The following is a 13,712-nucleotide window of genomic DNA, read 5'->3' as shown; positions in this document are numbered from 1 at the left end:
GAGTTCACAGACCCCTAGAGGGTATGCAGAGCCCAGATTAAGTACTGTCCCCCACTAGACTGCAAGCCCCTTGATGCAGAGACAGGCTTTTTTTTTTTTTTTGTCCCTGCACAGCCAATACTTAGCACAGTGTCTGACATAGAATAATTTCTCAACAAACATCTGAGTTAAGTGAAACGCAAAGCAAGGAAACCAACTTATGATTATTGCCAGGGCTTGTCACCTCTTATCTCAGTGAATCTTCAGTTAACTGCCAGGGGAATATTACCTTTCTCAGATGAGAAAAGTGGGACTCAGAGGATAGCTATGTGGCAGAGCACAATTTAAACGCAGGTCTGTTTGACTCCAAAGTCCGCGTCGTTTCCACCTCCTATTGTTGCCTCTTACAAAACTTGTCTGGGTCCAGAGAATAACACAGATGAAGTTAATTCAGATAGTTGTTGTATGCAAACTTCTTAAAAAGACTCAGTAGAATTTCAACAATTCTCTCATAACTCAGCAAGTCTACTTTATAGGGATATCTTGTTGAAGTTTTGTGACAATGTCTTAATCTATATGATCTTGTTACTATGAGCATAAATTCTTACCCATCCAGGCAAGACTGTCCTAGAACAGACCAGGACTTGGGTGAGTCAAGCAAGCTGTGTTCTGTCTGATGCCTTAACATCCATACTTTGCCCTTTCATGAGATCTTGTCCCAGGCAAGTTTGCGGTTGGGTTGGCCTCAATGGGGGTCACAGGAGGATCCTATATTCCACAAAACAGTGGCATTTACGGCATGAGAATGGATCAGGCAACATTATCTTTTTTTTTTTTTTTTTTTTTTTTTGGCTGTGTTGGGTCTTCATTGCTGTGCGCGGGCTTTCTCTAGTTGCGGCGAGCGGGGGCTACTCTTTGTTGCGGTGCGCAGGCTTCTCATTGTGGTGGCTTCTCTTGTTGCGGATCACAGGCTCTAGGCGTGCGGGCTCAGTAGTTGTGGCTCACGGGCTTACTTGCTCCACGGCATGTGGGATCTTCCCAGACCAGGCCTCGAACCTATGTCCCCTGCATTGGCAGGTAGATTCTTAACCACTGGGCCACCAGGGAAGCCTGCAACATTATCATATTGGGTTTTCTGCTGCAAAGAGGTTTTTCCACGGAGGAATCATGTATAATCATGTACAGTAAGTAGAAGATACTTTGTAGTTTATAGAACTGACATTTTCTGCAACACAGCTGAGAATTTGTTCTCGTAACAACTGAAGTTTCTAGCCTTTCTTTTGAGGGAAGCTCACCAATTTTGTACAACTTGCTTCATAAAAGCACAGATTCCCCCAGTAGTCCCTGGGAAAGCTGGTCCTGTTGTCATTTCCTTCAGCTAAGCGCCTTTAACTTCCCTGATTTGGAAATGTCCGCCTCTAGGTTGCCTCTGCCATCTGGCCCCCCATTCCAGGCCTGACTCTGGGCTGCTGAATCATGTTAGAAAAAGTGACTCCTTTTGCTTTTCTTTCTTCTCTCTTCTTGGTTTGCTTCCCCACAACCTTTATCCCAAAGTCCCTCTGTTATCCTCCAGCTCCCAGGCCAGCCCTTAGCAGGTGACCTGCACTTGACTCCCCCAGGAGGAGAAAGGGTATGAAGTCCACTCCATCACCTGTTCTCCCATCAGAATTTCTCTGCAACTCTATTTTTCACATCTTCCCTTTCTCCTGTTTCTGGGAAAGAAATCGCCCCCTCCCCATTCCCTTAGCTAGCTAAGACGCATCAGCCTGCCCTGGATTACCTTCCTCCTGGATTTCAATCCTTTATTTTTTTCCCCTCTCCATCCTCTCTCCTCTGTTTATAAAAGTGCTCAGATATGCTCATTTAAAAACATATGTAAAGGAAAACGAAACCTTTCTCTCATTCTTGTTACTCCCCGTGTCTATTCTTATATCTCCTGACTTCCCTTCATTGCCAAATGTCTTGGACTGGTCTGTAATCACTGCTTCAATGCCCACACATGCTTTCAGCTTTTGGAATCTGGCTTCTGTCTCCACCATCCTACTGAGACCTGTTCTCTGGAAGGTCACTAAGACTCTTGTTTGTCAAATCCAGCGACCTTTTCTCTGTTCTAATTCCTAAGTCGGTGGAATCTGGCATTATTTGTTACCATGTTCTTTTTTTTTTTTTTTTTTTTTGCGGTACGCGGGCCTCTAACTGCTGTGGCCTCTCCCGTTGCGGAGCACAGGCTCCGGATGCGCAGGCTCAGTGGCCACGGCTCACGGGCCCAGCCGCTCCGTGGCACGTGGGATCCTCCCGGACCGGGGCACGAACCCGTGTCCCCTGCATCGGCAGGCGGATTCTCAACCACTGCGCCACCAGGGAAGCCCCTGTTACCATGTTCTTGAGGCTCACCACCCCCTGGGCTTCCAGAACACCTTTTCATCTCCTGGCTTTCTGACCGACCTATTTGTCTTCCTTTGGGAGTTTCTCTTTTTCTATCCCACTCCTGTGGCTTCAGTGGCAACTTCTACATAGACAACTCTCTGATGTTTATCTCCAGGTCCAGCCTATCACATTTTTAGCATTTCACCCCGCTTACTGCACGTCTCCTCCTGAGCCCAGCATCTCAACAACCCTCGTCCAGCGGTCAACATCCCTTCTTATTTAGTTCCTCTCCTGTGATTTGATTCTGCCTTTCAATTCTTTCATCTGCCCCAGATTCAGACACCGGAAAACCCTGAAGTTCTATGGTCACCCTATTTCACTTCTGACCCCTCCTTTCCATTCCCACAGCTACTTTGGTTTTGGGTTCTTGACTCTTAATTGGTTTCTCTTTCCCTGATTTTAGTTCTACCCTGGTTTGTCCCACAGGTATTCCAGGTTAAGGTATAAGTACTGGCTGTTGCCTGCTCAGAACCTTTCCATGGCTTTCTACTAGTGAAGGAATTAAGTACAGAGCCACAGTTTGGCATTCAAGACCTTCACAGCAAAGCAGGAACAGTAAAATGGAATTTTTATCTTCTCTAGGTAGTTTGAAAAACACCTGAAATAAAACTCCAGACAAACGAGATGTCAACAAAACTATAATGCCCCTACACTTTAGTAAAAGGGTTGTAATAAAAAGAACACTTTTTTTTGCAACAGTGCATACTTTTTTCCCAAATGAAATATTTCTCAGAAATATATGTAAGGAGAATGATAATTTAATCTGTGTGCCAAACAGCACGAATTAGATCCTTCTTTGTGACAGTGCTGTCTGCTGCATTTGCTGACATCCTTTTTACTCAAATGCGGTGCACTGGGAAGGAGATTTGACTGGGGAATCAAGAGCTTTGTGTTCTAATTTTAGACCTAGATGGTCTGGCTTTTGGTAAGTCACTTAAAATCTCTAGGCATTAGTTTTCACATCTGCAGACTACGGGGCTGGGACAATGTCAGTATCTCGCTGCACGTTACAATCACCTGGGGAGTGTGTTTAAAACATAGCCAGTGCAAACTGTCCTCCTGGGGACGGTTTCAGTAGGTCTGGGTAGGGCCCAGATAGGGATGTTTTGAAAAGCTCCTCATGTGTAGCCAGGGCTGAGAACCACTGGCTTGGTAACAAGTGCCTTTTCAGCTTTAACAGAGCCATTTTTGGATTTGCTCTTCCTCTCAATTACAAGATGGTTTTCGTTTGAATTTACTCAGCACATTCTACCTCCTATTGTAATTATGGTTATTTTTGTCTTGTCTTCTTTCCTATGCTGTAGTTCCCACAAACACAGAATGTGTCTTACTCACCTTTGTGTGCTTATTTTTCCTTGACACACGGACTTTAAGTTTGCTAAACTTCATGAAGTTAATAAGCTTACTTAAACAATATCCCCTTAACAAAATGAATTACAACTCACACTAAACAAAAACACCTGATTCTGTGGTTCTTGGTAACTTGCCTGTGAGCTTCAGGAAGTGCAAGCTGGAGGTTCTCAGAGGCTCTTAAAATATTTTCAAAGTGAAATGTTGGTGGAACCATTTGTTCTTACGTAATAATGTGGTTTAATTTTATCTACAGTTGTGTTAATTATATGTTTGAGAATGCGTGTTAAGATTTGTAGGCAAATGACTGTTGCAGTTTAAACTCTATTGATGAGTCCTTGAGCAAATAGTGTTGTTCTGGGAAGATGGTGGTTATTAAAAATCTCTACATCACAGGAACGGCTGCAAGGGTGACATATACCACTGATTAGGAAAGAGGTTGTTGATGAGAGGAAGCTATATAAGGTATTTCTCTTCAGTGGCCATAGTGAAGCTATGAGAATACCAGGCATAGTTTTACTACATGAAGTTACCATCCGAGTTTTAAAAATCCAGTTAAACTCTGAATAATACATTCTCTCTGTCGAAGCTGAGGCATCCAAAACTTCAGCTGCCTCAGTGCTTTTCGACAGTGCTAAGAGGTTTACAACTTTTAAAGACTCTGTTTTACGGTCATTCGAATTCTTGAAATAAAATTTGAAGTATGAAAAATTCAAGGCAAAGTCTCATTGAGAAAAGCAAAGCTCTCCAGCCAGAAAAATATGACATGCTCATGGGGTTTTAGTAATTGGGTAAATGACTTAGACTATTTGGCTATATTTACATTACAAAAAGAAATATACGAAACATCACCATATAACATATTCTCTTTGGAACTTTGGCTCATGTAATTCTCCCGGCAGTTTTTTTTCCCCCCCATGGCTATAATTTAATCTCTCCCTTACATTTACAATTTAAAGTAAAAGCAAACCATTAGAAAATTAGGTTTACCCAATACTAGAGCTAGGAAGTAGTAAAAGAGAACGAAAAGCAAAGTATCCATGGCTTTTTAAAAAAAATTAATTTTATTGAGATGTAATTGGCATACAACTTTATGGCTTTTCATCATGAATATATGCATGTACTTAGGTAATACATACATTATAAATTTACACATTCACAAATAAAAATGGATAGCTGCCTCGAAGACAGGAATAAAAAAATACATTGTAAAAAAAAGATATATGAAAATGAAATTATCTCAACCTAAACATTTATCTTCCCTGGTGTCTTATCAAGAGTTTGAAGCTGTATAAGAAAAAGTGATGCAGAATCTGTCACTAAGTAGTTCACTTGGTGAGACTTGGGGGTTCACTTTAGAAGTCGGCTGTAGGAGCAGCGGAGTCCAGAAACCGCGAGCTGTGCAGCCACAAGAACGCCCTCCGAGCCGCCCCGGCTGCGTTCCCGTGCTCCGCGCACGCCGCGCCGTCGCCTCCGGGCGTGCCTCGCACGTCGCCGAAGTCCCCCAGCCCCAGCCAACCGGCCGCCGCACAGGGGGCGTGACCCGGAGGCCGGCGCGCGCCTCCGCCTCACAATCGCGGCCCGGCGCCGGCGTGACGTCCCCCTTCCGCGGCCCGCCTTCTGCGCCCGGAAAGAGGCGGCCGACCATTGGCTGCGCCGCTGGCAGCCTTGGGGCCAATGACAGGGCGACGAGCGGTGGGGTCTGGCCTTGACGTTGTGCTGCTTGCTGTGGGGTTTTTTTGGCTCCGGGCCCCCTTTCCGCCGCCATTAGGAGCCCGCTGCGCCCGAGGCCGCCCCCCCTCCTCTCTCCCCCCTCCCCCGCTGTGTCCCCCCGCCTCCGTGCCTGCCCTCCGCCCCTCTGCCCCCGCCTCCGGAAGCGGGAGTCGCGCGCGGGACCGCGGTGACCATGTCCTGACTGAGGGGAGAGGGCGGAGGCGGCAGCAGCGGGGCGGGCGGCGGCGCGGAGGGAGGCGGAGAGGGGCCGGGCTCGGCTCGTCACCGCGGGCTGCTCGGGGAGTCGCCGCCGCCGCCGCCGCCGCGGCCGCCGGGCGCCGAGCGTCGGACGGGGAGGAGAAGCAGGAGCTGGAGGAAGAGCCACCGCCGCCGCCAGGTAACCGGGCCCCGGGAGGGCGCCCCGCGGCAGGCCCCTCGCGGCTCCGCCGCGGCCTGCTCGGGCCCCTCGCTCGCTGATGGCGCCCAGGCCGCTGGGTCTCCCGGGGAGGCGTCGCAGGGGACGAGAGGGGAGGCGGCAGGGTCTGGCCCCGCCGCGCTACCATCTTGGGCTTTCCCGATGCGGGGACAGGCCCGGGGCTGTGGGAGGGTGGGTCCGCTCGGCTTGTTTACAGACCATGGATCAACCGCGGCTGGACGCGCCGCCTGCCCTGCCACCTCTCTTTCGCCAGATTACCCCCCCCCCCCTCCCCCAGACTTCTTTTCCTGCCACCTCCGGGCTGGGGAGTGGGGTTACGCCCGCACTCTGCGGCAGGCCCTAAATACTTGGGTCCATCGCCACAAGTTGGTGCTGGTCCCCAAACTTCGGTCCCTTGGCCGCTTCCTCTTCGCTTCCCGCGGTGGCCTTCCGTTGTTGCCTTTTCTGTCTAAGAAAATAAAGATGGGGGGCGACGGGGGTGGGCTGGGGAGGAGGAGCTGGAACTCGTGGCAAGATCGTCTAGCCCTCTCGCTCGCGATAACGATGGTTCCGTGCAACTCTCTATTATTTTCTCCGCTGTGGTTTGGTGTGGGTCGTTTCACAGACAAAAGGACTGTAATGAATACTTGGGTTAAGCACAAGGGACCAGCAGTTTAGGTTCAGCCTGGAAGTTTGAACCGGCCCATTATCTTTGAGATAACACTGGTGTTTTGAAACTCTGGCTGAGAATTTGGTATTTCAGTCAATTGATTCCATAACTCCGTAGGCTATCAGGTTAAACACCGTCCCCTCTATCCACTATTTTGGTCTGTTTGCTCACCGTATGATCTGTTATGATGTTGTTCATAAATTTAATGTAGAGTTGAAGAGAAATCTTTACCTCTTGGAAACGTTATATAATGAGTGTTTTTTCTATCTGAAGTCTCTTTTTTTAGTTGACTTCTTTATCATTTGTGCGACCTCAAGGCTACCCATATTTTGATCAGACGTGGACGACTCAGTATTCAAACCATAAGCCAGGGGAAACCGTAAGGAATATTGATCCTGGCTTGTGCCAGGGGTCTTAGGAAAGTCATTAAACTAGGTTTGTGAAAAATTAAGCTGGATCTCTCCTCTTGGTTATTAATATTATTAATTAAAAGAGGCAATTGTAAAGAAATGTGGAATTCTGTTTCCCTCTTGATTTTTGGATCTTATGATATGCAGTCACCTTCTTATACTAAAGTTTCATAACATTGTTTTTATAGGCTGTCGGGGGACTGAGAGGACAGTAATGGCACATTTTAATCTTTGGGGAGGATATTATTTTAATGTCATGAGGGATTTTTATTTCTGTTGATGTTTCAACACCTTTTGTTAATGCTTCAGAACATTGAGACACCCATTTATTTACTCTTGAAATGTGCTTGGGTTAGTATGATGAACTCATTCATGGTAGCTTATGGCGTTGATCCAGCTCTGTATGCTGATAAGGGTTTAGCATATTGCATTTAAAGTCTGAGGATTAGCATAGTTTTGGAACTCATGACCCAGATGTAGGATATTTGAGGTAAATTGCCTCCTGTGTGTAACTGTTATAGTGAGAGCTCTTCAATGTGCTTTATACTTATATCGCTTTTATAGTAGATGGAGGCTTTAAATAAACGGGAGCTGCAAAAGTAGACCACTGTAGCTTTTTGTTTAACTTGGTTCAGTGTTACTATTTGAGCATTGCTGCTCACTTCCCTCCTTCCCCAATAATAAGCTTTTGCACCTGGGCTTTGACACGTTTTCTCTCAGTGATGTGTTTCACCTGGAATAGCTGTGCTCCGCTAATGCCTTGGGTAAATAATATCTTGCACATTTTAACACTCACCTTCTCACATCACAACATAAAAAGTTCCGGAACTCTCCGTGTTACATGCAAAGTAAGGTTTAAGCTCCTTGGTGTGGTTTTCAGGTTTCTCTGTAATCTGGCCCTGATCCATTCTTCAGTCTTAACTCATTTCTTCCCTTTGTGTATCTTTAGTTACAGCCAAACTAACTTGTTTGTTGTTCCTGTGAAGTCCCTCCTCTTGGCCTTTCTTTGTGCCTTTCTTTCTGTTTGAAACTCTTTTCTGCTTGTATTCACGGATGCTCTCTTTCCACTGGGCCCAGTCGAGTCCTGGTCGTGTCTCTTGAGAAGCCTTTTTGACTAGCTCAACCCCAAGGGATCCATTCGTACCTCTCCTGTGTGGGACTGTTTTCTTCTTCTTTTTTTTCTTAGCATATGCTAGCCTGGATTTCAGTTTATCTTTTTATGTTTTTATTCGGCTTCCCAATTAGATTTTTAAGACCTTTGAGGAGTGGGTATGAACCCTAAACCATATATCTGTGGAGACCATATATTAAGCGCTGAAAATATGAATACATTGTCTGACAAAGTGTTTTGGTTATAGAGGTGTTCTAGAATATGAAGTTTGTACTCCTCTAAGTATTGGAGTTGCTGATTTCAAAGTTGGACTTTGATGGGTTTTTATATATTTATTTTTGGCTGCGTTGGGTCTTCGTTACTGCGCCCAGGCTTTCAAGTTGCAGCGAGCGGGGGCTACTCTTTGTTGTGGTTCGCGGGCTTCTCATTGCAGTGGCTTCTCTTGTTGCAGAGCATCGCCTCTAGGCGTGTGGGCTTCAGTAGTTGTGGCTCGCGGGCTCTAGAGCGCAGGCTCAGTAGTTGTGGCGCACGGGCTTAGTTGCTCCGTGGCATGTGGGATCTTCCCAGACTAGACCTCGAACCCATGTCCCCTGCATTGGCAGGTGGATTCTTAACCACTGCGCCACCAGGGAAGCCCGGGCTTTGATGATTTAATGAGACAAAATATTTGAAACCATGGCTGTCTCTAAAAAGTATTTTTTGGCCAGTATGTTTATATCTATTACCAGCATGGTTCTCTTTCTGTAGAGGATGCTCGACATTTTGATAATGGTATAAGTACTACAGACCTGTAGTTTACTTCAGATTTGAGTTTGGGGCGGTTACTTTGGTTTGAGTTTGGCACCAGTGGCACTAAGTGTTGTCCTTGCACATTTATACATAGGTAACATTTAGCATCATGGGCAGGAGACAGTAATCTGCAGTCTCAGTTTGCATCCTTAACCTCATGTTGGCAGCATGTGTCATTGATCATGAGGCAGACGAGACTCAGGAGAATGTGTGATTCACTGCTACCTGTCAACACTGTTGGAAGAAACACAAGCCCATCCACAGTATTTTTGTATCCCAAGGATAATTACGTGTAATTATGTAGCACATGGGTGCTTGCTGATGTAGTTGGAAAACAGGTGTGTACGTTCCTGTTGTGTTGTATGTGTGAGTAGGAGGCCTGATGTTTTATGGATACATAGTCTCCTAGCAGTAAATCATCTTGATTTATCCACTGCATCTTTGTGGAAACTTGTGTTCTTCCTCCAGTTCATCAAAATATTTTTTTCCCCTGAAATTGACTGGTTTTTAGAAACTAGTTTACATAAAAACTTTTTTTAAGCTTCAGAAACTTTTTTTTAACATCTTTATTGGAGTATAATTGCTTTACAATGGTGTGTTAGTTTCTGCTTTATAACAAAGTGAATCAGTTATACATATACATATGTTTCCATATCTCTTCCCTCTTGCATCTCCCTCCCACCCTCCCTATCCCACCCCTCTAGGTGGTCACAAAGCACCGAGCTTATCTCCCTGTGCTATGCAGCTGCTTCCCTCTAGCTATCTATTTTACATTTGGTAGTGTATATATGTCCATGCCACTCTCTCACTTTGTCACAACTTACCCTTCCCCCTCTCCATATCCTCAAGTCCATTCTCTAGTAGCTCTGTGTCTGTATTCCTCTCTTATCCCTAGGTTCTTCATGACTTTTTTTTCCCTTAGGTTTCATATATATGTGTTTCTCTTTCTGACTTATTTCACTCTGTATGACAGACTCCAGGTCCATCTAGAAACCTTTTTAGCATAATTGAAGCTAAAATTAATCTGTTAACTTTCCAGAAATCCTAAGCATTTTTACTTAGGCTACTTGCATTTGTAAAAGGGACTTTCACAGAATTACATCAGTAATTTCACCACTTGAGAAATCTGGATCAGTAAGCATTCTTTGCTCTCTGGGAGGGTGGTATTTTGGTTAAGATTAAATTTTTGAAAAGAGTCATTAGTTTGAATTTTAAAGTGGAGGTTGGTCAGGAACATAAAATTAATTTTTCAGATGCCTAGTGAATTGAACTTTTTAGTAATGAAAAAACTAATTTTCTTTATTTTTATAGTTTGTTTATTGAGGGAAAATTGCCCTACCCCCTCTCAGCCAGCACAACACACTTTTGGCTTTTTATTTTGTACTATTTGGCAAGTCAGATTTTTATGTGGATTGAATTTACATAAATATATTCGAGTGGATGAGGCATTGTTGGAAATCAGTTGTATATATCTCCGTCTGTTCTTAAATTTTTAACAATAACAGCTTAATTGAGGTTTATTTCATAAAACAAAAAATTCACCCTTTTAAAGTATGGAATTCATTGGTTTTTAGTGTATTTACAAAGTTATGCAACCATCACCACTATTCAGAACATGTTCCTCACCCCCAAAAGAGACCTTGTACCCATTAGCAGTCATTCCCTCTTTGCTCCAGTTCCTGGCAACCAGTAATCTACTTCTGTCTTTTTGGATTTACCTGTTCTGTACATTTCATATAAATGGAATCAAACAATATAGTCATCTTTTGGTATCTGTGGGGGATTGGTTCCAGGATCCCCAAATCCAGGGATACTCAATTCCCTTATATAAAATGGCAAAGTATTTGCATATTACCTGTGCACAATCTCCTGTATACTTTAAATCATATCTATATTACTTACACCTAATACAATATAGATGCTATGTAAATAGTTGTCATTGCGTGAAAATTCAAGTTTTGCTTTTTGGAACTTTCTGTATATGACCTTTGGTATCTGGCTTTGTTCACTTAACTTATCGTTTTCAAGGTTTATCCATCTTGTAGCATGTATTAGTACTTCATTCCTTTTTATGGCTGAATAATATTCCAGGTATGGGTACATACCACATTTTGTTTATATTAATCTATCCGTTGATTGATGGGCATTTAAGTAGTTTCCACTTTTTGGCTTTTATGAAATATGCTGCTGTGAACATTTGTGTCCAAACTTGTGTGTGGACATAAGTTTTCATTTTTGGGGGGTATATGTTGCTACCTAGGAGTGGAATTGCCAGGTCATATGGTAACTCTGTGTTTAACCTTTGAGGAACTTTGTGACTGTTTTCTAAAGTGGTTGTACCATTTTTGCATTTATACCAGCAATGTATGAGGGTTCCATTTCTCTACATCCTCATCAACACTTGTTATTGTCTGTCTTTTTTATTATAGCCGTCTTAGTGAAGTGGAATCTCCTAGTTTTTATTTGCATTTCTCTAATGGCTGGTGGTATTGAGTATCTTTTCATGTGCTTATTGGTCGTTTGTGTATCTTTAGAGAATGTCTACTCCAATCCTTTGCCCATTTTTCAATTGGGTTATTTGTCTTTTTATTGTTGAGTTGTGAGAGTTTTTTTTATATATTCTGGATACAAGTCAGATGACTTGCAGATAATTTGCAAATACTTTCTCCTGTTCTGTAGGTTATCTCTTTACTTTCTTGATGGTGTCCTTTGAAACGCAGAAGATTTTGATTTTGATGTCCAGTTTATCTGTTTTCTTTTGTCACTTGTGCTTTTGGTGTCATCTCTAAGAAGCCATTGTGTAATTCAAGGTCAAGAAGATTTGCATTTCTTCTAAGAATTTTACAGTTCTTAGTTCTTACATTTAGGTCTTTGATAATTTTGAGTTAAGTTTTGTATATAGTATGAGACAGGGATCCAAATTTATTCTTTTGCAGAGGGCTGTCTAGTTGTCCCAGCATCATTTGCTGAAATTTAGTTAGCTTTAGTAACATAATTATTCTCAACTATAAATTGATTATTGCAAGACAGCATTTCCTGGATGTATGAAGAAATTATCCTTACTTTGCAGATGGAGAAAAGCATTTCTACTGAGTGTTGCTCATTAAGTTACAGCAGTACGCTTGTGATTGGAAATCTGAAGGCAAGACATCATTTCTGTAAATTTTTTTTTTTTTTTGGCCTCGCCGTGAGGCCTATCATTTCTGTAATTTTTAACAAACCACTTTTAAATCCTTTTCTGGTTGGGGTGGGTAATTAACTTCATTTTTTGGTATTTAATGAAGTTAAAGTTTGTTTTTAAACAGGGGAACGACAGGAATTTGTAGAACTTTAATCTTTGTTTGGAATACTATCCTTTGATACCAGGAGAATATTGAATTGCTTTTTATTGTCGAAGTGGTTAGTGAGCAACTGTTTTATGGCAAACACTGTTTATAGAGACGTAAAAGTGAATTTTTCACAGTTGATCATTAGAAACAAACCTTATTCCACTAAACTAAGTACTATGAAGTGGTAAAGAAGTGACTAAATTAATTTAGCACAAGATTAGGATTGGGTCAAGAAGGGTTTTACAGAAGTGGGAACATTTGAGCTAGTCTTTGAGGAAGGAGTGACAAGTTTCTAGATATATATAGAACCAGGTAAGAATGGGAGGTGGGAGTGGGAGAACATCGTGTGCAGATGCAATTGTAAGTGAAGGCATGGAGCCGTGAAAATTACGTGCCACATATAGGGACCAGCAGAGGGTACAGTATGGCTAAGGCATACGGATGAGGTTGGAATGGCGCTCGTAGCACCTGGATATGAATGCCTTATTCCTTCTCCAGTCCCTGATCCTCCTTTTCCCCTTGAGCTAGTATTGTCAAGGAGCTGGGAAATAGAAAGGAGAAGTGATCCTCTTCAGTGTGGATCATCTTTACAGGTGGGAAAAGGGAAGGGTTCTCTGTCTCCATGCGTGTGTGTGTGTGTGGGGGGCGCTATGTGTGTGGGGGGTGTGTGTGTAGGGGGATTTGTTTGAGGATATTTGTTGTATTAAGCTTAAAATCTGAAGGCCTTGGTTTTTTTTTTTTTTTTTTTGCGGTACGCGAGCCTCTCACTGTTGTGGCCTCTCCCATTGCGGAGCACAGGCTGCGGACGCGCAGGCTCAGTGGCCATGGCTCACGGGCCCGGCCGCTCCGCGGCACGTGGGATCTTCCCAGACCGGGGCACGAACCCGTGTCTCCTGCATCGGCAGGCGGATTCTCAATCACTGCGCCACCAGGGAAGCCCCTGAAGGCCTTGTTTTTATAGAAATTCATTCAAATTAAGTTAATAATTGTTGGGCACCTGCTGTGTGATCTGAGGTTGTTTAGGATTTTCAAAAAAGTAGACTACATAAAATACTGTTACAAAGAGTACCAAGTTAAAACATTTAGTAACGACTTGTTCAGTGTTAAGCATTTTAGAAAGTAATTGTACTGTATGTTCAGATAACCCTACAAACAAGACAAAGTCTCTGTTACTTGTATTTACATTCTAATATATAGAGAGAGCAAACAAGGAAAAACAAAAATAACAACAAAAAACAAGAAAACCCAAACCAAACCCAGATAGTGATAAGTTCTCTGCAGATAATATAATGAAAGTAGGGTAATGTGGTGGAGAATGACATCAGTCTGGTGAGGGAAAAATCTTTCTGAGGAGGTGTTATTTAAACCTAGTTTTTTTTTTTTTTTTTTTTTTTTTTTTTTTGCGGTAAGCGGGGCTCTCACTGTTGTGGCCTCTCCAGCTGCGGAGCACAGGCTCCGGACGCGCAGGCTCAGCGGCCATGGCTCACGGGCCCAGCCGCTGCGCGGCATGTGGGATCCT

General features: G+C 43.5%; 1 protein-coding gene across 4 annotated transcripts in view; it reads left to right on the top strand.

Moving 5' to 3' along the window:
* Positions 1 to 5,453: 5,453 nt before the first annotated feature.
* ZRANB1 (zinc finger RANBP2-type containing 1) overlaps positions 5,454 to 13,712 on the top strand; it is a 70,425-nt gene continuing 62,166 nt past the window's right edge. For 2 of the 4 annotated variants that reach the window (XM_059053975.2, XM_059053974.2), the window contains exon 1: positions 5,454 to 5,866. The gene's annotated coding sequence lies outside the window, so the exon portion shown is untranslated. The remainder of the gene's footprint in view (positions 5,867 to 13,712) is intronic. The other 2 variants (XM_067024387.1, XM_067024384.1) reach the window with 2 other exon arrangements.

Source organism: Kogia breviceps, chromosome 2 (assembly GCF_026419965.1).
Source record: "Kogia breviceps isolate mKogBre1 chromosome 2, mKogBre1 haplotype 1, whole genome shotgun sequence".
Lineage (NCBI taxonomy): Eukaryota > Metazoa > Chordata > Mammalia > Artiodactyla > Physeteridae > Kogia > Kogia breviceps.
The sequence above is the reverse complement of the archived record's forward strand: the minus strand, read 5'-3'. Positions and strand labels throughout refer to the sequence as shown.